A 21,952-nucleotide genomic window follows, 5' to 3' on the forward strand; every position below is an offset into this window, starting at 1 on the left:
CCCAATTTTCTGAGAAACATCATACTGGTTTCCAAGTGGCCATACAAGTTTGCACTCCACCATATTTTGGTCGGCTGGGGGACAATGGGGACAGCAGGAACAATCAGGCAGTGAAAGGATGGAAAGAGAGAGTACTAGGAGTCAAATGAAACTGTAGGGCAATTTAGGGGCAGGGTAGAAACCTAGTGCAATGGAAACTCCCAGGATCCTATTAGGGTGACCCTAGCTAAGACTCCTAGTAATGGGAGGATATAGAGCCTAAGCCAACCATTTCCTATAACTAGGCAAGATGTCCAGTGGAGGGTTTAGGACATCAGCAATTTTAAATTTTTAAACCCCTGACCTACAATTTGTCCTTCTAGCATGATGTGCTGGGGTAAAAGTAGCACAGAAATTGTGAAAGTGCTAACCACAGACAGGTCCAGCTTGAGACCCATGCCATGAGAGGGAGCCCACCCCTGACACTGCCTGGGGGATCAGAAACCAGAGGCCAGATGGTCCAGAGACCTAGGATAGAACCAAATATGAGTAGCGCGCGCGCGCACACACACACACACACACACACACACACACACACACACACACACACAATCAATGAATTGATGCCTAATGATATTTTTCTGCTGTACTCATAGATTGGTGCCAAACTCGTTTTGTCATTAGAGAGGTTTCATCCCACAATTGATGGAAACCACAAACATTAGGTATAGTTCAGAGAATCCTGCTGAAGATGGGGAAGGAGGATTATAGGAGCCAGATGGGTCAAGGATACCACAAGAAAACCCATAGAATTAAAAAATCAGGATGCACTGGGGCTCACAGAAACTGAACTGACAATCAGGGAGTCTACATGGTTATAAAACAGACCCTCTGTGTGTATTTTATAGTTGTGTAACTTGATGTTTTGTGGGATGTTTTTCCTGCTAAAGAGAGAGCAGGGGCTTTTTTTGATGCCTTTGTCTGCTTTTGTAACCCTCGTTCTTCTACTGGGTTGCTTCATGTAGCCATAATATGAGGACAGATACCTAACCTTACTGCTACCTTACTGATATGCCATGTTTGGTTGATATCCCTTGGAGGCTGACCTTTTCTGAAGGGAAAAGGAGTGGATGGGGGGAGGAGGTGAGGGGTGACAGAGGAGGTAGGGGTGAAGAAATGGAGGGGAACTGCAGTTGGGATATATATATGAGAGAATCAATTAATAAAACACATAAACAACAACAATAATAATGATGAAATGTCACTTTCTGGTCTTCAGTGCTACTGATCTAGTCTGGTGTTTTGATTGTATGCACAGAAAGACTGAGAAGCAGAGGAATGGAGAGATGCCTCAGTGGCTGAGAGTACTTGCTGCTTTGGTAGGGGACCCAAGTTCAGTTCTGAGCACTGGCACACACATGGCAGCTCACCTCTATCCATAACTGCTGTTCAAGGGGACCTGATGCCCTCTTCTGGCATCTTGCAGGCTCAAGGCATGCATAAGGTGCACATACATACATGTAGGTACATATTCATACATATAAAAACCAATTTTAAAGAGCTGTCTTAAAAGTTGAAAGCAAGTTTTAAATGTAATGTGTTTATTTTCGTATTGAGGATTAAGCAGTCCTGTCCATGCTAAGCACTTTATCACCTATTGACATCCTCCAGGCCAATGACTTTCACTGTAATGAAGCTGACAGTCACTAAAGGATGCCCAACACTAGTGTAAAAAGATAGAAATTAGCCTACAGCCAACAAAGCCTATGGGAAGAACAGTATTATAAGTTGTTGCAGCTGGAGATGTGGCTCAGCAGGGAAAGCAGGCATTGTTGCTGTCAAGGACTAAAGTTGGTCGTTCCTCACACCCATACAACAGGTAGCTTACGACTGCCTGTAAAGCTCTAGGGCACCTAACACTCTCATCTAACAGTTTTAGGTACTTGTGTGAGTTATTAATGATGGTTTTGCTTCACGTGCTAAATAAACTTTCAGGTCACTGCCCATTCTTTAAATCCAGTTTGGAAAGAACTTGGTCTCACCTCCTATCTCTTAATGTCTCTGATTTAATTTCTATACAAGTATCAATAGATAAACTGTAGCACATGCCTTTTCTTGGTTGATCAAGGCCCAAGATATGTTCCCTTGGAATAAAATACATTTGTAAGGATGAGCTTTCTTTACTCAAATTCAAAGTTTTCTTTGAAATTTAACCACCTAAACATGGGATCTGGATATTTAACCACATGTTATGCCCAGTGGCCTCTAACACTATGGTTAAAGAAAGCATTTATGTCTGGGTATAGTAGTGTGTCGAAAGAATATCTTGTCTGTATGGATGTGGCACCTGTCAATAATAAATCTGATGGCCTATGGCTTAGGCAGGAAATAGAAAGCAGGACATCATTCTGGGATAGAGCAAGGGATTGATCCAACTGGGAAAATATAAGGAAACAGACTCATGGGACCTGAGCACAGGTAACCAACCATGTGGAAGAATGTGGGGTAAAATAATTGGGTTATTTTAGTTATGATCTAATAAGAGAAGAGCTGAGTTATATGGCCAAGGTATCTATAAATATATTTTGTGTCTGAGTCTTATTTCTGTGAGCATTGGACTGGGAGGAAGAACCAGGACTGAACTTATACAGTAGTGCACATCTTTAATCCTAGAACTCAGGAGGCACAGGCAGGTGGATTTCTATGAGTTGAAGGTCAGCCTCGTCCTCATAGTAAAGTCCAGGCAGAGTTAAATACTGAGACCCTGTGTCTTAGGGTCTCCATTGCCTTGAAGAGCACCACAACCAAGGCAACTCTTATAAGGGACAACATTTAATTGGGACTGGCTTACAGGTTCTGAGGTTTAGTCCATTATTATCATGGCAGGAAGCATGGCAGCATCCAGGCAGGCGTGGCACTGGAGGAGCTGAGAGTTCTACATCTTGTTCCAAAGGCAAACAGGAGAAGACTAAGTTCCAGGTAGCTAGGAGAAAGGTCTCTCAAAGCCCACCCTCACAGTGACACACTTCCTCCAACAAGGCCTCCTAATAGTGCCACTCCCTGGGCCAAGCATAGTCAAACTACCACATCCTGTCTCAAAAAACAAACCAAACCAAACAAACAAAGGAAAAAACCCAACAAAATAAAAAAAAATAACCAACCAAACAGAAAGCATTTATGAATTTTTTTGTCAAGAAAAAGACATAAATGTAACCTACTTGTCTTATGTAGCCACTACTCAAGCAAGACTAGGGTTTGTTTTTTTTTTTTTGTTGTTGTTTTTTTTGGGGTGGGGTGGGGTGGGGAAGAGAAGTAATGTATTTAGTCATAGAAAAAATACTTCAATTTAAACATAACATGCACACAGACATGTCCTATACACAAAACACACAACTTACACATCCTTCCCTGAGAATGGCAACTCTAAATGAAGGTTATGACAGGGTGACAATGTATGTATTTTTCAAGGGAAAACTACAGTCTTATTTTAGAGATTTCTAGGCTTGTTATATTAATTTATTATTTATATTTGTTATTCCTATCAAAACCACTAATTCTGGGGAACAGTGAAGACGGGGTCAAAACTATATCCCTTTGGATATACTTTAACTATATGCAAACCAATTTTAGTTTCTGTATTGCTTTATTTCTGAAATAGCCTTTAATTTACAACATTAACTTCAGAAATGTAACCAAAGTAAAATTCAAGAGACTGAGACACTACCTGGTTTCTAATCTCATATGCTTTTCCACATTTTAACTCTGTCAACTAGACAGTCCTGCACTCCTACAAAAAGCACTGAGATCACAGTGGCTGACCCAGCTAACACAGTACAGGAAGTGGTTAGAGATCCAACTCAATGTCTGAATTGTTCAATAAACATTCTTAATTGCCCCCTCCCCCAGTCCACTGCAGCTCTTTTAGAGCAATATGGCTGTTGACCTTGATTTATCTCTGACTTACCAGATGGGCAAAGTCTGACTAAATTGAATAAGCTCTTTAAAAAAATAGTGTCGGTTTAGAAGGGTCAGTTGGTTTCAAACAAAGGCTTTTCGTTCAGTAAGCAAGTCCCATAGCGATACTTCCTCCAGGGATAAGCCAGTGTTTCCTGTGGGTTCCAGCATACAAAGAGCAAAGGAAGTGGTACTTTAACGCACACATTATCTATTGTAGTCCCCAGAGTACCTAATTTCTGACAGAACACAGAGATTTCTGTGCAATACTACACCAGCGTGTTTTAAGATTTTGTTATAGTATACTATTTGTAGGGTAATATATTTAAGAACACTAGTGAAATCCAGATGATTTTTTTCTTTTGTCTCCACAGCCATTTGTCTTGTCAAGTCCTTGGTCACCTTTCATACTCTGGTCTCTCTGGCAGTCCACCTGCTGCTGTCTTTGCCTCTGGGTCCTCTCCAACTGTATTTATATGTGGTCATTAAAGTAATTTTTCTCAATTCATTTCACAGGAGAATTTGCTTTTCAGGAAGCTCACAGTGACTCCCGATTTATCAAAAGCCTAAACACCTTAGGTTGTGTGTCTCTAGATTACTTCCCCAACTTCAGTCATTTCTTCTGTATGGTCACAAAGGGCCTACAGATAGCTGACAGCATAACTCACTGACTGTAGTACACCACAGCAGTTAGGTAGATAAGGCACAAGGCCAGATTCTCATAGTTTGGAAAGATCTCTTAGGACATAGGCAATTATCTATTATTACAGCCTATCCTGCTGTGGGTTCTGGTAGTGGCATTTTCTAGAAAGTATTTCAGCTCAGAAATACTGGCACAGAGGCTTGCAAAATTATAATTTTTATAATCAGGCTATCCATTTTCTAAAATAATTATTTAAAAGATTGAAAATGTTTCCAATTTTAGGGGTTTTTGAAGGGTGTGGGAGAGTTTGGGATATTCACAGATATGTAAGATAACTTGAGGATAGGACCAAAGTTTAAGCACAAAATTCACTGATGCTTCTTTTATACCTCATATGCATAGCGTAAAGGTACCTATATTTGTTACTTAAATAATTTTATAAACAAACACATACCAAGTTTCAAGGTACAGAATTTTGAACTTGGGCATCATGTCAAAGCACAAAAAGTTATAGATTTGTGAGCATTTCATATTTTAGAATTTTAGGTTAGGGATGCTCAACATGTATACCAGTGTATATATATAAAAAACTTACATATATCATAATCCTACAAGTCACAGAAGTAAAAGAATACAGTGAACATGATGTTATATAATCTTGGATACTTGCAATGTTTAAATAGAAGGAAAACATTTAGTACACTCACTATCCTACATTCCACACAGCCAGTTCAGTGAGAAGACAATGTAAGTGTCCCATTTCATGAGACTGCAGCCAGCCATGTGTAACTTTAATGAATGCAAGGCCACAGGCATATAAATAAGTTCATACTCTTAGTGTTAGGCTTTAACTATTTAGTCAAAACAGAAATAAAAACAATCAATATATTTTAATTATTTTGAGTTTGTAACAACTAAACAGAAAAGGATGTATGAGTAAGATCAGGACCAGACAATAGAACGACAGCTTTCTTCTGCATGTGCATGCATGTGAGTGTGACTGTTCCTCAAAAGGATATTGAGAAACTGAGAATCAAAATGACAGCTACTTTCTCTGCCACATTTTCTAAGTAGTTCAAATATAAAGCTAATGGAAAGTTCAAAGACCAGAGGAAATTAGTCTAGTTAAAAGGTATCATGGGTAATAGAGGAAGTTCTGCATAACTATTCTTTGGGATGTAGAAAGGAGTATTATAAGGAGCATCTCACTTTTTCGTATGTATGAATGTATGTATGTATGTATGTATGTATGTATGTATGTATGTATGTATGTTATTTAGACAGAGTCTTCCCGTGTAGCCCTGGCTGTCCTGGGACTAATTCTATAGATCAAACTGGCCTCAAATTCAGGGACCTGCTTGCATCTGCCTCCCAAGTGTAATGTGTAGCCCAGGCTGGCCCAGACCTTGTGATCCTCCTGCTTCCTTCTTTGTCAGCAAATCCAACCAGAGTGTTCATCACAACTGGTGTGTCCCCCTTTTATAGGGGAAAATGGAAACTAAGGATAAACTCGTTATTAGAATTGCAATACTGACAACTGCTAACAGCATGTGAGCACTTATCATTGTTCTCTTTTTTTGATTCCCCACTACTTTATAAAGAATCAACATTCCTACTGTACATACAAGGACATTATTCTTCTGGCTTGTTCTTGACCTACACCATACTCCTATGTTGTGAAAGCTCTGAAATTGGACTCATCATGGCTAACTGAAAAACCTGTTTGCATTTATCTTTAGAAGGTATCAATTTTTAATGATTTTTACTATGATTTGGGATATCTTTCAAATTACAGACACTGAGTTACATTCTTACACATGCGAGCAAATGTGAGCTAGAGCTCAAACACCTCCCTTTTAAGAGGCAGTTTAGAGGGCTGGATTCTTGACACTGGTGACTATCTGCCTAGCATGAGTGACACACTTGGTTAGACCTCTACCACTGCAAAAATTAAAAGGTTAAGGTAGAGGAGGAAGAAGGGAAGGGAAGAGGCGCAGGAAAGAGATAACGACAACGGAAGTAGTGTAGGTGCTTCTGATGTGTACTGAAGAAGGAAACGTGCTTAGAATTAGACTGGGGGCGGGATTTGGTGGGGGAGTATAATGTTTTAGAAACATCATTGTGCAAAAGTAGTTATGCTTCGCCTGGTCTATATTCTAATAAGTGTGTAGGAAAGGCTTTCATGGTGTGAGCATCACAGTGTACTTATACAAATAGACTCACTAAACAATGCCAGTTTATACTGACTACTACTCAGGATCTTTCATCGACAGAAAACATTAGGTACCATTACTGAACTTGTTTTTCAGCAAATTTCTTTTTACTGTATTTTGCTTGCACACATTACACATAGCCATTCTCTATTGGTGAAAACCCTGAGTGAGTGAGTATGAAAGGGTTGGTCTGGTATAAGAAATATGAAAGCAGCCTGACTCCAGAAAAAACATCAGTAGGGACTGACAGTATTCCACTGATAATGAGAAAAATAGACAATTTACAGGCACACACACACACACACACACACACACACACACACACACACACACACACTCACAAAATCACCCATTCATGTATACACACATGTATATCACAAATACCTTAAAAAAATAAAAGAAAAAACTTTTTTGTTCTTTTCAAGTGTTTTTGAGACAGAGTTTCACATAGCCCAGGCTGACTTTGAACTCTTGATGTAGCTGAAGATGACCTTGACTTGATCTTAGTGTTTCTACTTCCAGAATGCTGGGATTGTAATCATGTGCCACCAAGCTTGATCTATGGTGCTGGGGACTGAACCCAGGGCTTCAGGAATACTAACCAAACAATCTATGGATCAACTATCTATGGATCAACTCTCCAGAAACACAAAGAAAGTATTAAAAAAACAAAATTAATCAAAAGTATAGACTACATTCTGCAACATAAACACAAAATTTTCCAATGAGATAGTCCAGTGATACACAGACCAACACATCACATAAGTAAGATTCATCTCAGTAATAAAAATTAAATATTAAATTATTATCCTATGTAACTCACCATATGAAAAGCTCAAAATGAAAACCTATGATATAAATTTATAGAAAAAATTATTTCATAAAACACAATATCCATCATATGAAAATGTTCAGTGGGAATAAAAGGAATTTCTGCAAATAAACCAAGTCCCTTCCTCAGCCAGTACCACACATACCCCATTGTGAAAGCCTGCCCTCAACCTGCTGAGAGAGTAAGGCAATGGGGTTCCAACTCTTATAGACATTAAATGTCTAACAGTGAAAAGGGGCAAGAAAAAAGGCAAAGTATTAAAATGAAAGATTCATATGAGACATGACTATATACTTATCAATATTTTTCATAATTTTAAATAAAAAACATTTAAAATTACTAATTGAAGATGTTAGGATCCAAAGGTAACACACAAGAACCAACTGTATTTCTATATCAGGCAATACACTAAAGGAAAGTAGAAGTGCCTTGCAAGCCTACAATCCCAGGCAGGATCTTTGTAAATTCAAGGTCAGCCTGGGTGACAGAGAGAGGCCCCCTGTCAAAAAAAAATTTTTTTTCTTCAGAAAACATAAAAAATAAAGAGTAACTCCTTGGATATACATCTAAAAAAACAGGTCCAGGGGTTGCATGTTGAGAAGACCACACTGATGAGGGCAGACGCAGTGGCATGTACCTGCAAAGCTATCATTTGAGAGTAAGAGGAAGAAACACTGTGGGTTCATGGACAGACTGATAGAAAAATCTGCATCAGTAAGTGTGCCATGCATGGAATCACACCACAACACACCACACATACACTCGTGCGCATGCACGCGTGCATATGCACAGACACGCGCGCACTTGTGTGAGCGCACACACACACACACACACACTTATACACCACACACCCTCTTCATATCCCCCCACAGACACTCCACACCCCATACACACACACTCCACACACAACACAGACACACAGACACACCCACACCACACACACACATGCACACACAACAGACACACAGACACACTCACACACACATGCACACACACACACATCGTACGCAGGACCCCACACGCACTACTGAAACATTAATAGAAATTTAACAACCTAAATAAATGGAAAAACTTACTATGTTCTTCAATTGGGAGATTCAACAAAGATGTCAGTTTTCCTCAAAATGATTCATAGAAGTGATAGAATACCAATGAAACTTCTGTGTTTTTTATTAAACAATACATCACAGGCATTTTTCCATATGAACAAATATCTGTAACATCAATCAATTTATATAGTTCTATGCCCTTTCATTTCCCAGATTTACTCTCAGATTATTATTCACCCATATTGTTTAAAGTGCTTCCAATATCCCTGTCAGAATCAGGGTGTAATACACATTCTTCTAATTTAATCTTTGCACATATCTTTGTTTTTCTTGAGATAAACAGTTGGAAGTACAACTTTTGATTTAAGGGATACATATGTTACATATGGATAATAATGCATTTCTATTTTTTCAATATATACTGTCAAAATACTACCTAGAAAAAAATTTATCTTTACATTTGACTTAAACCTTATTTCCTCTGAAAAGCTTTCTTCAATTAGAGCCTTCTCATTGTTCAATCTGTACAGCTATTTGGCCTCATTAAATTATTATTATATTTATGGACCATATAGGCAATTACTGCTTTAATAAGATATTATGCCTGTAAGCGATCCACTAACTATGTCTTTGAGAAAATATTAGAGCGGAAAAACTACGGAGTAATAAACTGATAGGCTGCAAGGCTGGCATGAAAGGCTAAGGTAATAGAGACAAGCGGGTAATTAGAGTTCCTATTGAAAGCAGCCGGTTCAGCATTCTTTGTGTGCCCATTAAAAGGCACTGGGTGCTCGTGGGGACTGCATTTTCTGTATTATCTTTGGAATTAGTCACAAAGTAAGTTTTCTGAAGTTTTTTTTTTCCCTCAAATTCTGAAAATCATTTCTCCATTTATAAAGCACGAATTTAATACAATCAGCCGGTGAACAAAGGGTCTAACAGTCATTTAGGATTATCTATTGAGCCTCATTCCTCTCCAGACGGGAAATTATATACATTAATTAAGAATTAACAAAATTATGCATTTCTGCATTTGAAATCACCCAAAAAATAATTAGCTAGTATCAGTCATGTCCAACATTGTAAAGATATTTCAATTAAGAAAAATTAATCAGCTGTTAATGATGAAACCCACAGGACAGACAGCAGTAGGCACTGCGACTGGGCTGCTATTTAAGAATTATCTGCTCTTTATTGCCCACATTTTACTTCTATACCTCATGTATGTGATTTTTAAAATATGGCAGTCTACGTATTTCTGGATCCCTGCAAACATTAAGCAAATGTAATAAAGCAGGAGCATATTTTACATAACCATGTGTCAGACTAAATTTAGGCTTAGACAGAATAAACACAACCCGTATCTGATTTATATTTGACAAATACATGAATATAAGCTCCTGTTTTGAATGCCTACATGCTGTTTCCATGGCAACTACATAAACATTCTCACAACACACAGTCATCTTCATTCTTTACGTCCCATTATTTCCTTTTTTTCAGTCTCAAGGGAAAGCCCGATTATTCCCTATGAAAAAAAATCAATCAATGGTTTTCTTAATCAGTGGCATTTGAAGAGTAGGTGGCACAGTTCTTTTGATGGAAAAGCAGTTTCCACCAATGCTCTCGCTGTGTGACAGAAGACAGGGAGTATGACACTAGCTTTAGGAAGAGGATGAGTACACATTACAATGAGTAAGTCTGCGGAGAGAGTGTAGATCGGGAAGACACAGCAGGCTGACCAAGGAATCACATACAGCTCCTATTTCTGTTTTCCGTGTGCACAGTATATAATGGAGACTGCTTTGGGGGAAACATCTTTCCTTCTTACGCATCTTGATGGTCATAGTAGAAATTCTTTCGCTAATTTTCAAATCTGATGTGATGTGATGTGATGTATAAAATGGCTAGCAGCTAGAGGCAAGAAAAAGACTGCTGACTTCAAAACACAACAGAGGAAGGACAGGAAGGATAGGGACAGGTATTGCAAGGCATCCTGAGACATATCTGACTTTTCTGTATAGAAATTGATTTAATTTGCAAATACAGAGAGCGTCCTGTTTTCTTTGGTACCTGGCTTTGGCATCCTTGCCTTGTTTCAAATCTTAGGAGAGAAGCACACAGCTAGATGCTCATGTGTAAGTATGCCGGCTTTGAATGTGTGTGTACGTCCTTTGCCAGGTCAAGGAAATTCTTCTATTCCTGGTTTTCTGAGATTTTGTTTTTCGTTTTTGTTTTTTTAATGAACTGACCTGATATGGTATCTAATTATTATTATTATTTTTATTTAAGTCGGGGGTCTCATTCTGTATCTCAGCTGGCTTTGAACTTGCATCAATACCCCTGCCTAGTCCTTATAGACATATGAGAAACCATGCCGAGAAATACCTAGTTAATTTCTTGAGGTAGAGAATTTTTTCTAAAGATTAAAGGAACGTACATTCTTGGGATAAAGCCCTCTTAGACACAAAACATTATCAGTTTACTTACTATTTGGTTAGATTTTTCAATATTTTCTTTTAAGACTGTCCTGTGCCCGTCTTTAGTTTTCTTTCCCATAATCTATTTTACATGTTTAGCACAATGCCGACTTCATAAAATTAGTTGGGATTGAGCTGGAGAGATGTGGTGGTGCTTAACTACAATTGCAGAGGACCAGTGTTCAGTTCTTAGGACACACATGGTGACTTCAGCAAATAGTAACTGTAGTTCCAGGGCATCAACCACTCTCTTCTGGCTACTATGGGCAGGCATGCATGGAATATACTTACATATATACAGACAAAACAATTTATATACATAAAATACATTTTTAAAATGGGTTAAAAAGTGTTTTGTCTTCTTTCGTTAGCAAAATTTGCATAGAGCTGATAGTTTCTTTATTAAGTATTTTATTGATTTAGATTTCTACTAAAAGGCATTTAAGCCTGGAATTGTCTTTAATAAAACCTTAATGACAATTTTAATTTCTTCAATACCTGTAAGACTTCTCAGGGTCTATCAAGAAATGCTTCCTTTTAATTTATGGTCATAATGTTTTAATAGAATTCCTTTCTTTTCCTTTTATATGTGTAAGAGCTGCACTAATATTTCCCTATCCATTCTTTCAGTAATTTATGGCTTCCTTTTTTCTTCAGTTGGGCAAAAGGGACAATTTATTCATCTTCTCAAAGAATCATCTTTTGGTTAATTTTATTGTTTTTGTTTTCTACTAATTTCAGTAATTTTTGTTCTTCATTAATTCCTTCTTTACTTACCCTAGGTATAATTTATGCAGCTTTTTCTATTTCCATAACATAAACACTTAGGTTCTTGGTTTGATTTCCTTTTTCTCTGCTAATTAAGCACTTAAAGCTTGAAATCTCACATCATTTCAGCAATATCCTACAACTCTGAGATGCTGAGGTTTCATTTTCATAAAGTTAAAAATGTTTTATAATTTCCCTTTTGAGTTCCTCTTAGACCCATGAGCCATTTAGAAGTGCACTGCTAGAGCTGGAATAGTAGCTGAGTTGGTAGAGGGCTTATTTAGGATGCAGGAAGCCCTGGTTTTGTCAGCAGCACTGAAGAAGGCGGGTGATGAGGCACATGCCTCTAATTCCAACACTCGGTAGGTAGAGGCAGGAGGATCAGAAGTTCAAGGTCATCTTTTGCAAGAATAATGCAGGGAAGCTCTCGGTCAATCTGGATTACATGAGACCTTATTACCTACATAGTTAGGTTTTAGATACTGATTTACCATTGGTCAATCCAATCATCTGCTGATAGATGCTCAGGTGGTTTCCTTTTTTTGGATCTTATGAATACTCTTTCTATAAACATTTGTGTAAAATGTTTGAGATCAGTTCTCATTACTTTTTGAGTGTGTCAAACATTAAACCAGCTGTGTCACATGGCAACTTCATACTTACCTTTCTGCTAAAACACCAACCCTTTCCATAATGGGAAACATTTCCTGCTTGCATTAGCAATACATCAGGCTGCAGCTTCTTTATGTTCTTGCCAAAGCTTATTTTCCTTTGTCTTCTTTCATCACATCAAAAGGAACGAAAACCGAAGTCTTTGTTATTATAGCCATTCTCACCAGTGTGAAGTAGACTCTCACTCTGGCTGCTTTAGGTTTTGAATACCTGCTGGATAATTGCGGTGGGGGTGGGGACTGCATAAATGTCCAGGAGTCTGGTGCCTTTACATTCTTGGCAGATGTACAGTGGAATACAGAAGAAAAAGCAGGCAAGAAACCAATCTGCAAATAAAGATACTGATGGCATTTCCTCCTCTTTGCATCAAAACAAAGGCTCTGTGCCTTGTTTCCCTTTTGGCACAAGGTGTGCACTGACCTATAATGCATCATTAGTGTCTGCTATAGCGCCTGAATGGGTTTTCTCTTTTATAAGGCAAACCAATAGAAGGAAACAAAAGTCAGGCCTGACTCCAAGAAAAACAAGTTTCTTTAGTGATAAGATTCTTTTCATTTTTATAACTGGCATTTTTACATGGGTTTTGTAGTGATGACCAAGTACCAAATTGTTATTCTTTAAAAGGTACAGCCCAGAATGATAATGAGAATTTTCTTCCTCCTTTATTTAGCTATAACTATTAGGGTTAGAAATGAAGAGATTTGCAGTTTTTCACCATTTAAAAACATGGAAGATGAGGTAGAAAGATGGTCACTGGTTACAAGAGCTGGCTGTTTTCCCAGATTACCTGGGTTCATTTCCCAGCACCCGTACAGTGACTTACAACAATAGTAACTCCAGTTTCAGGGGACCAGATGCCCCCTCTGCCCCACACAGGCATCAGGCATGCACATGGTGTATAAACATAGATGCAAGGAAAACACATAAAACAATGAAGGCGTGACACTTAAAAATAGAGACTGGCCTTCCCCTCCAGGCAGAAATTAAGCACTCTCTGCACTTACTGCGCTGTCTATCACTCGTGCGTTTACACAGAGTCCGACTGTATCAGCTTCAACATTGCTTCCTGTTACAGTGGCACAGAGAACTGAATGATGAACATGTGTTCTCCACAGCCACACCAATCGTCCCAGCCACAGTTACCCGTCCTGCCTTCCTCCAGTACTCCTCACCTGAGAGTGAGGCGCCGAGTGAAGAAGTCACTTCCAAACCAGCTAAAAACAACAACAGAACACCATCAAGCCAAACCCAACCAAACCCACAGAAGCTGTCCAGAGAACCTGACCAATCTCAGAGGGCAACTGTCCCCTGCAATATGACCAGAGTGTTACTGTGCAGCAGTCTGCACTGCCTTGCTGGGTGCTGCTCCATGACACATTCATCTCTTAGTAGTTTACGCCACTGTCAAGTATTTCTGTAGCAATTATCCCAATAGTAGAGAATTTTAAAAGCTTAAGAGTAGCTACATGTCAACAAAGTGTAGAAAATATACCTGAAACTAAAGACTGATAGTCACATTCTTCTGAAACAGGATTTAAGGTATCAGAGGCACAGTGGCTAGCATGAACAAAGCCATAACTCAAAAACACATCACTACTGACTTGGAAAATATCACTGCGTATAAAATAAAAATAACATTTCTTTTATAATATTTAAAGCACAAGCTGGATGCAAACATTAAAAAATTCTATGTTATAAGGAATGTAAACTTGGACACAGATCTGCTACTCAACACTAATTGACATTTTGGTGATTACCTTTCACAACTGTCCAGTTAATATAATAATCTATAATTATATATACTGAGTATGTTTAAATTATTGAGGAAATAAAGACTCTTAGGTTACTGATAAAGTAAAACAAATGCTTCAGAAAGAGAACTATACATCTTTCCAGGGATTCTGCCTATTTGCAACAAGAATGGTACTAACGGCAAGACCGTCTCACATGTCAGCTAGGTACAACAGAAACAAGTCCAGCAGGTCTGCTTAAATCTTTACAAAGTACAGTAAGTCAAGGTAGAATAAACTCATGGCTAAGAGGTCAGGGTATAGAGTCAGGCCGACCTCGCTCTATCTTTAGCTAGTCATTTGATAGTGATCAATTCAATTAATTTCTTGAGGATAAGTTTCCCATTAAAAGCAAAATGGGACTCTTCAATAAAACCTAAGTCAAGCAGGGTCAGGAGATTCAAGCATAATGCACACGTCACAGAATCAAGACTTAGATCTCTTCCACATTCTACGTTGACAATGCTTTAGTACTTGGAAGAGAGGCCTTTGACAGGTAATTAGGTCAAGAGGATAGTGTCCTGATTAATGGATAAGTGCCTCAGACAAGAAGGCTAGAAACCAGTTGTGCCTTTTGTAAGGATACAGTGACAAGAAACCAATTATGAGCCAAGATATCTGCTCTCATGAGACTCTAGTCCATGGGTGCCTTTATCACAGACTCTCTAGCCTTCAGAAGCATGAGAGACAAATCTCTGTTGTTTCTAAGTCATCTAGAGAAAGGCATTTTCTTTTGGAAAAAAACAACCCAAATAGTCTAAGGCAGCATATGCTGGTTTGAATAAAATGTCCTCAATGTGCAAAGAGCGAACGATTTTGGAACACTCAGTACTAAATAGGATGTCTTCATCAAATTCCTTCCCTCGGGGCCTAGGGAGCTATGCAGAAGAGGAGGCAGAAAGATTCTGAGCAAGAGGGAAAGGATGACTCCAAGGAATCGATGTACTCCAGATACCACAGGCCTGATGTGCATATGAACTCACAGACTGTGGCAGAAGAACAGGGTCTGCGCGGGTTCAAGCCAGATGGGGTCCTAGTACTGAGAGGGGAAGTGGACACAAGTCCTCACCCATAAAACAAAAGTTATCTCTAACTGACATCCACTTGGAAAGGAAGGATTGGTTTTCCCCGGCAGAGTCTCACTAGGCATATTAGCCTAGAAGTAGGCAGCCAATGCCAAACGAACGCTGGTATGTTTGTAGCCTTGTCTCAAACTGCTTTGTTTGGGCATTTGTTTACTTTACTGGCATTTTGCTTGTATATTATAGTTTCTGATTTTATGTTGCTAAAGACTCTGGTTTTGTGTGTATGTATTTCTTTTTATTATAATTATTCTGATTTTTGTTTGTTTTCTAAAGAGATGGCAAAAGGTCCATCATGGAGTTGGGGGATAAGGAGGTGGCAAAGACCTGGGAGCAGTTGAGGGGAGGGGAAACTAATCAGAATATATTGTATAAAGATGTTTTTAAAATTAGAACTCTATCTCCCATCGTCTCTGGCACTTGATTACTTGGTCTCTACTGATGGTGCTAGTTGGGAGGGCTCAGGAGGTGTGGCCTTGTTGGAGGCAGCATATCCTGGAGGCAGGCCTTGAGAATTTAAAGACTGCCATTTCAAGTTTGTTCTCAATGCTTTCTATTTGTGGTTCAAGATATGAGGTCTCAGCTTCCTTTTCCTGCTGCCAAGCCTCTGGAACCATAACCATAAACTAACTCTTTTTTTTTTTTTTTTTAAATGAATAGCCTTCAACATGGTGTTTGATCACAGCAATAGAAAAGTAGCTAACACAGTATATTAAGGCTAATCTCAATGCCTGCCATACAGTAAGCATTCAATAAAGCCAATTAACTTAAAGCCCAATGCTTGACTTAAGCATTAAAGGTAAGCTTAACTTAATCTTAACCTTACTATTACATAGCTAGAATGTCACCCTTTACATTTTATCTTCTTAAAGAGTCCATGATAGTTTGTTGAACTGAAAATCTGAACTTCTTGTTCAAATTTAGAATCAAAGAACCACAAGTAAATCTTTCTAGATTGTATATTTGAGACATTTGGCTTAGATGATAACATATAAATGTAGGTTGTTTTTAACTCTGTGTACCTTCTGGACATGGAACACAGCTTCAGAATGGGCTGGGAGAAAGAAAGAACATGGATCATTTGCTTTACTTTGTAAAAAAGTAAAGTTTTAAAGGCTTTCCTATTAATATTTTAAGCATGATAACAAATTCAGTAGTTTAAAACATGCCAATTACCAATGGGAGGAGAAGCCTTTGGTCCTGCCATGGCTCGATCCCCCACTATAGTGGAATGTCAGGGAGGGAGGCAGGAAGGAGTGGGTGGATAGGTAGGGGAACACCCTCATAGAAGAAAGGGGATGGGGATGGGAAGGGCATTTATGGATGGGAAACTGGGAAAGAAGATAACATTTGAAATGTAAATAAAAAATATTCAATTAAAAAACGAAAGACTCGGGGTTGGGGATTTAGCTCAGTGGTAGAGCGCTTGCCTAGCAAGGGCAAGGCCCTGGGTTCGGTCCCCAGCTCCAAAAAAAAAAAAAAAAAAAAAAAAAGACTCTGTGATCCTTAAGACTCTGACTTGTTTAGTTGATTCAGCAGGCCATGTTCTTATAATGTCCTTGGCTGCCCTATCCCAAACAATCCTTTGTCCTGCTCTCGCCGACCTCTCTTAATATACAACTAAACAGAAAGTAATTGTCATTGTCATATTATTAATAAAATCTTTATAAGGTTGAGAAAGTCCCAAATTCCTAACAAAGGAGCTTTAACATTATTATGAATGCAGTACTCTCAAGACATATAGAAATTGGTTGCAGGGACCATCCATATATATTTGTATCCTGATGGTAAAAGTCATTCTAAAATGTATACAGAAGCACAAGAAATCCAGCCTAATGAAATCATTTTGAAAATAAGAATAAAATCAGAGGGCTGGAGAAATGGCTCAGAGGTTGAGTGCTATTTTCTCTTTCAGCACAAGTCCTACATTTCTTGGAATCATCAGGACTACCATTGGCAAGCTTTTCACATCCTCTGCATTCTACATTCTTTCAGAGGTCCTGAGTTCAAATCCCAGGAACCACATGGTAGCTCACAACCATCTATAATCAGATCTAGTGCCCTCTTCTGGCCTGCAGGCATACATGCAGGCAAAAAGCAGTATGATGTAAACATAATAAATAAATATTAAAAATAAGAATAAAATCAGAACATTCTACTAAAAAAAAAACCTGTGCCAATTAATGATTAGAAAAGTACAATTAATACTGTGAATTTAGTGATCCTACCTAAAGTTACTACAAAACATTGAGAAATAGATTTAAATGTCATTAGGAATTCTAAAAAATATGATAAACATATCACAATAAAATATGACAACATTGTATGGCTTAAATTTGGTAATAAAAATTATTAAAGATTATAGAAGTAGATAAACTAAAAATATAATAATAAGTTTACTTTGTTAATGAAGATTTCATTGCTTTCCATGTATTATTACACCTGAATGAGTGAACGCTGAGTACTTCAATTTCTGTTGTGTTTGAAAGGTTGCTCTCTAGAACTTAGGGTTTTGTTTTTTTTTTCATTTGTTTGTTTTGTTTTGAATAGTGGTTGAAGACCAGAAAGAATTAATGGACATTTAAAAAGTGATGAATGTGACTATAGCTATGAAAGACAAGGTCAAAGAAAAGTTCTAATTACAAGTAGAATTGGAGAATGTTTTTTAAGTCTTCTTCTACTTCTTTTTTTTTTTTTTTTTTTTTTTTTTTTAAATCAGTGCAAGAAACAGTAATTAGGACACCTATTCATGCTTTGGTACCTTATTCATGAACTGAAATAAGTTCCTTAAGACACGTCCTACATTTCTTGGAATCATCAGGATTAGTACATAATACTACCCATTGGCAAGCTTTTCACATCCTCCGCATTCTATATCTACTAATAGATGTAGTCAGTTATCCTCATTTACTCATGATCAGTACTCAAGCCAGCAAATGGTTACCAAAGGCAAATGACAGCCAGTGACAGTAAAGTTACAGTCAGGGGTTAGAGAGAGAGCCCGGTTGATAAAGCATTTGCCTTGCAAGCATGAAGATGTCCATTCAAATTCAGAGTGCCCACATGAATGCTACATAGGTGTAACAGCCCTCCTGTAACACCAGGAGATAAACAGAAGGCAAACGGCTAGCCTAGTTAAACTGGCAAGACCTGGGTGCAGCTGAGAACCTCTACTTCAGTAGTTAATTTTAACCAACTAACGACACAATCTAGAATCACCTGGGAAGACAGATTCTGGGACTGTCTAGATCAGGCTAGCCTCTGGTCATATCTTTGGGGCATTACTTTGACTATATTAACTGAGATAGCAGACAGACCTTCCCACTATGGGACAGCACTAGGCAGAGAGACCCTGAATGGAGAATGTAAGGTGAGCTGAGCATATGAACGAGTACGTTCATTTCCTGTGTGCTCTTACTGTGGATGTGATTAGCTACTTCAGGTTCCTGCAATGAGAGACTCTACCCTGAAAGTGAGAGCTGAAAAGAAACCATTTCTCCCTCAGATACTTTGGCAAAAGAAATGAAACAAAGGTACTGCCTCAGTCTTTAAGGGGAGGAGTGCTGTGGAAGATCCCTCATGTCAACGTTCACACACACACTCGTATGCACAGACCACACACAAAATATGATTAGGACACCCAAAAAGGCTGCAAACATGAATCTTTATCAACACGCATTCAAACAATCTTGGCCCAAGATCAAGAGTTAAGCAACTAATTACCCCAATCTTTCCAAATGTGTTCTCAGCCCTGCTTGCCACCTAACAGGCTTTTAAATATCAAGAGAAGAAAAATGTTCACAGTATCTTCGAAAAATTGTTCTCTATTCTGGATGCTCATATGGCTTTCCTATTCAATTCCTCTTTTTTTTTTCCTTTTAAGGTAGAAAGGGCCAAAAAAGAAACTAAATATGAACTTAAAATTCCAAATATAAAAGATCAAATCTGATCTCAAGTAGTGAAACCAAAGTGTAACTCAGAAGGCAACTGTCTATGAAAAGAGCTACTAAGTCCGTAGGGCATCGAGCTTACTTGTTGGAAAGGGAGAGCATGCTTGGAAGGGTGGGTGACAGGCAGTATGGATCATATTGCTTTTCAAATACACTCCTCCCTGTTGCTTGTTGAGAAGCAGGAGGATTGAAGCCCAGCAAGTCTTCTAAACAGGCTGTCAGGACCGAGGGAGCCTGACGCCGCTAAGCTGTGAGACTAGCAGGCTCTTCCACAGTAGTTGTATGACCAACTCAGAAAGGAGTCCTTTCGAGAACTCTAAAACCTTTGTGGAACGACATGAGAGGAGAATTGTGGTTACCATTTAACGCTGAAGCACTTCGTTCATTCTGGTGACCACGGTAGTTTGGCAGCAAGTGCTACATTCCTTTACAATTTCAAGGTGATTCAAATCTTCTTATGATGAATGTCCTTTCCTCCTTGCCTCTCATTCTATATTCTGAAGGTGCCAATGTTACTGCAGGAGAGAGAAAACCATGTTAGATAAAGGGCAAAGTCATTTAACACACAGTGCATTTGTTTCCTTGTCCTTGGATATTCTGAATTTACCCTCATCCAGCAGTAATGAGTCATCTAATTTAAGACGTAACCTCCTTATTCAGGTGGAGACAAATCCAACCTCACACACCTGAGAACTCCCCTGTCATACTTACAAAAACCAAGTTTTCTTCCAGAATCAAAATACTGAAGTCATAGATTTTTGAAAACTTCTTTTGATTGTTCTTAGAGACTCATTTTACAAGAAACACATGGATATCTATTGAATGGAAAATATTTGTTCCGGCTATCTCCAAATGTGGATATTTAATTAGCCAGTGAATAATTAATTAGCCATTTAGCAATGTGAAATTTAAGCATAAAATATGAACAGGTTGAAAAGGTTTTTTTAATCTACTTCTGACTCCTGGGCATTTGATTTAAGAGTTCCAAACTGACTGAATCCCCAGTTTGGTTTTGACACAACACCAATAAACAGGTGAGCAGGACAGAGGTGAAGGATGACTGTTGGTCTAAAACCATTCCCGAGGCTTGAGAGATGGCTCAGCGTTAACGGATGGGCTCACAACCAAACTACAGAATCATTTCTGATTATGCTTACATAGTGTAAAATTAAATCCTCCAATGCATTTTAAAATTTAAAAAGCAGTTTAAAACAAAGAGAGGCTTTGGAACATAGCTCTATCAAAGGCTATCTAAATTGAACACAGCTGTGGTACTCTTAATGTTTCTACAGTGTTTAAACATCAATGTAACACAATATTAAGCAGGATGTAAGGATTATCAAATATGTAAGTCTTGAAGAACAGTGGCAAAATTAGTCATCTTTCACTGTAAGTCCTTAGAAAAGAAAAATGTACTTTAAGCAACTTTTAGTTTTAAAATGGAGTAAAAAAAAGTTCTCAGTGACAGAAAAGTCATTACCCAAGGGCAGGTGTTGGTTACTCGTACAGTATCTGCCTGTAAGCCCCGAAATTATTTTTGCTGAATACCTTATTCTTGGATTGCAGATGACCAAGTATAGTAGACATAAAATGAAAACATAAAATGGAAGGTACTATAAATTGTGTTTAATTCAATCTTCTCGTGTTAAATGTCTGACCTGTAGAAATGATGTAGCTAGGACCTTAAATCTTTATGTACTCTGAAACTTGACTCTTAATGGAGAGTTTAGTCCGCTTATACTTAATGTAAATTCTGAAATACTTATGTGCAAAATGTTTTACCATTTAAATTGTTTCCTATTTTTACTGTTTCTGTCCCTTTCTGGTGTTGTTTATCTTGCATTGCTTTAATTTCAGTAAAATATTTTTCAGTGCTTTAACAGTTTAGAGATTATTATATGCATTCTCAAATTATCACAACTTAAAGTTAATAAGCAAATAAAATCTTGAAATATCACCCATATACTGTAATTCTCCTTTTGTATATTGTGATCACACATTAAACCACTATATACATTATAAAACCACAGTCAACTATCTTTTAACAAAACAAAAAAGATGTTTTATATTTCTTACTTGAGAGGTTTCATCTCTTATAGAACTAATTTTCTAATACTACCGTTTCTTAGTTTAAAAATTCTGAGCATTTTAATAGTGTACTTATATTGACGAGGGACTACCCAAATTTTCACTTCTCTAAATTTGTATTTGTTTTATCTTTATTTTCAAAAAATACATTTATTGAAAACAGTTCTCTGAGGTGAGAACTTTTTAAAGCTGGGTGGTGCTACTAAAGATACTGAGAGAAAGACTTTAAGGCTTGAGTCTGAGCCTAGTCTTGGTAACATAGTGAGACCGTGTCAAAGTCAAGGGCTGAGAAGGAGAAGTCAGAGAACATTTTTGTGGGACTGGTTCCTTTCCTCCCATCTTTATTGGGGAGGTTGAATGTGGAGGTCAAAGAAGAACTGTTCCTTCTTTCTACTTCATGGGTTCCAGGGATTGAACACACGTCTTCAGGACTGCAGCAAGTTCCATTAACA

At 38.1% G+C, this 21,952-nt stretch overlaps 1 protein-coding gene across 5 annotated transcripts in view; it reads right to left on the reverse strand.

Annotated features, from left to right (window-relative positions):
* Positions 1-21,952, reverse strand: part of Peak1 (pseudopodium enriched atypical kinase 1) — a 203,285-nt gene that overhangs the window by 88,514 nt on the left and 92,819 nt on the right. For 4 of the 5 annotated variants that reach the window (XM_032909605.1, XM_032909604.1, XM_032909600.1 and 1 more), the window contains one exon: positions 19,772-19,927. The gene's annotated coding sequence lies outside the window, so the exon portion shown is untranslated. Of the gene's footprint in view, positions 1-19,494; positions 19,752-19,771; positions 19,928-21,952 lie in introns of those variants that run through there. The other variant, XM_032909606.1, reaches the window with a different exon arrangement.

This window comes from Rattus rattus, chromosome 8 (assembly GCF_011064425.1).
Source record: "Rattus rattus isolate New Zealand chromosome 8, Rrattus_CSIRO_v1, whole genome shotgun sequence".
NCBI classification, from domain to species: Eukaryota; Metazoa; Chordata; class Mammalia; order Rodentia; family Muridae; genus Rattus; species Rattus rattus.